Source organism: Triticum dicoccoides, chromosome 7B, assembly GCF_002162155.2.
Source record: "Triticum dicoccoides isolate Atlit2015 ecotype Zavitan chromosome 7B, WEW_v2.0, whole genome shotgun sequence".
Lineage (NCBI taxonomy): Eukaryota > Viridiplantae > Streptophyta > Magnoliopsida > Poales > Poaceae > Triticum > Triticum dicoccoides.
Genome location: NC_041393.1, coordinates 745789084 through 745791772, shown reverse-complemented (window position 1 = coordinate 745791772; position 2689 = coordinate 745789084). Strand labels below are relative to the sequence as shown.

The following is a 2689-nucleotide window of genomic DNA, read 5'->3' as shown; positions in this document are numbered from 1 at the left end:
TTATGAACAACGCACAATTAAGTTTTGGATGGATACAGAAAATGCTCAAACTTCATCAATAGCATATTCTTCGTAATAATGAGTGTCTGTCGCCAGTGTGATCTCCATCTATCTTCACATGCATTAATCATCCTCATATATCATAAGTTTGAGTCCAGCCCTTCGATTGTTTTCTGAACATTGATATATTTTACCTGATGATTGGTACGGCTGAATTTGTTCTGTTCAATGGAGGACCTACCGGAGGCTCTGGTGGCAGAGATTCTCAAGAGGATCACCAAGACAAGTGATCTCAATTCTCTTTCCCTTGTGTCAAAGCAGCTCTACAAGATAGAGAGGAATCAGAGAGGTGCTATCCATGTTGGTTCCGGTCTTTGCACTGCTACAAAACCACTGACATCATTGTGTGCCCGGTTCTCAAATCTGCGGAAAGTGGAAATCGATTACTCTGGTTGGCTACCTGGACATGGAAATCAGCTGGACAACAAAGGCCTTCTTGTGTTCTCATCTCGCTGTTCCTCGCTGATTGACCTCACCTTAAGCTTCTGCTCACGCATTGATGACTCTGCGCTTGCTTGTTTAGCTCATTGCAAGACATTGGTGTCTCTCAGGCTCAACTCGACACCAAAAGTAACGTCAGTTGGGCTTTTCTCGGTTGCAGTTGGCTGCACAAATCTATCTGCTCTCCACCTTATTGACTGAGAAAATCGACAGTTTAGAGTGGCTGGAATACATTGGTAGGGATGGATCGTTGGAAGAGCTTGTAGTGAAGAATTGCAAAGGAATCAATCATCATGACTTCCTAAAGTTTGGTTCAGGATGGATGAAGCTCCAGAAGTTTGAGTTTGAGAGGAAAAGAGGTAAATTTGATCTTCTTGATCCAGGTAATGTTGTCTATGACTCCTCGTATGATGCTCACAGCATGGATATATATGATTTGTGCTGTGAGAGTTGGAAGGATTTAAGGTTGGCGCATATTGAAACTTGGCCAGAAGTAGGACTTCGTCTTGTCCTAGGGAAGTGTAAAGCATTGGAGAAGCTTTGCCTTGAGTATGTTCGTGCCCTAAATGACAATGACATTACTGCATTAGCTCGGAGCTGCAGCAACCTTAAAAGCGTCTCACTTTGGCTCAACCTGCAGCGCTACTCGAGTGATGTCAAGTATTGTGAGACCAGGACGTCATTTACTGATAACAGCCTCTACGCTCTAGCCCTCAACTGTCGTATGCTTCAGATGGTAGACCTCAGCTTTATAGGATGTGATGCTGACTGGCCATCAGAAATAGGATTCACACAAGAGGATTTTCTGGCGCTCATTCAGTCCTGCCCGATTCGTGCTCTCGTGCTCAACAACGCCAACTTCTTCGATGACAAGGGGATGAAGGCCCTCTCGTCCTCGCCACATCTGGAGATACTCGAGCTTATATTGTGTCATGCGGTAACTGATGCTGGGATGCGCTTCATTGCGCGCACCCCATGCTTGAGTAATCTCACACTTCGGATGTGTCATAACGTTACTGATGTCGGAGTGGCTGAACTGGGACGTGCACATAAGTTAGAGTCTTTGGTCATTGAGTATTGTGGTGAGGTCTCTCTGGAAGCTGCGCAGGGTGTTGCCAAGTCGGTTCACTACTCCAAGGACTGTTCAGATGCCCTTATGAAGACAATTGGTCTTGGCGCCTATTGATATGAAGTGGCCTCCAAAATTTCCACTATGTATTTGCTGCTGAAGCCATTAAGTTGTTCAGTGTGCATCATTGGACAAGGTTGTGTATCATCCGACCCAGATTCACCTCTCTGAACTTTTTGTTGCCTTCTACCTTTACTGCAATGATTTTCCTTTATGACAGTCTAGTGACGATCTTTTGACTGGCATCTGCTGAATGAAACTTTAATAGTAGAAACCACTTGTGTATTACTATCAACCCTATGTGATTCTTGTTGCTTAATTTCTAATCTTTGTAGCCGCTTTGGAACCGGCACAAGTAGGCCCCAATATTCCCCGTTTTTGCTGCGGAGGCACTATATGACCGTTTGGTGTTATTTGCATTATTTAAGCAAATGTCCTGGACCCTTTTTTTATTGCGTTTCTGATTTTGAAGACATCTGCCTGCTTTGTTCGTGTGGGAATTTTGGTTGGATCATTTGTAGTGATAATATTATGTCCAAGTTTCGATGGACATGTGCAAAGGCGACATGCTTGTTTTGTTGATATCGACTCAATTGGAAGATGTATTTGATTGCTTCTTAAAAAAATAGTGCTAGTTACTAGCAGCATAATTGTGGATGTTTAGATTCCAAAATGACCTGAAGTTGAGGAACAACTGAAACTACTGAAGGCATGTAACATACTCCCTCCGTTTCTAAATATAAGTCTTTCTAGAGATTCCAACAAGTGATTATATACGGAGCAAAATGAGTGAATCTACACTCTAAAATATGTCTACATACATCCGTATGGTGCAGTCCATTTGAAATGTTAAAAAGACTTATATTTAGGAACGGAGGGAGTAGCTGTGTGCTAATTACAGGTAGGTCCGTAGGTAGTCACCTCATGTCTTTGCTCGGGACATCCAGCACTCGACAACATTTTGTTCTTACCTTTTTGAGTGGGTCTACCTATCTATAGTATATATGGTGAGTGTATGAAAATAGCAGAAATTAAGACACCATTTGAGGGATGAGATAT

The 2689-nt window shown here is 42.8% G+C and overlaps 1 pseudogene; it reads left to right on the top strand.

Moving 5' to 3' along the window:
- Positions 1–228: 228 nt before the first annotated feature.
- Positions 229–1687, top strand: LOC119341817 (annotated as a pseudogene).
- Positions 1688–2689: the final 1002 nt, after the last annotated feature.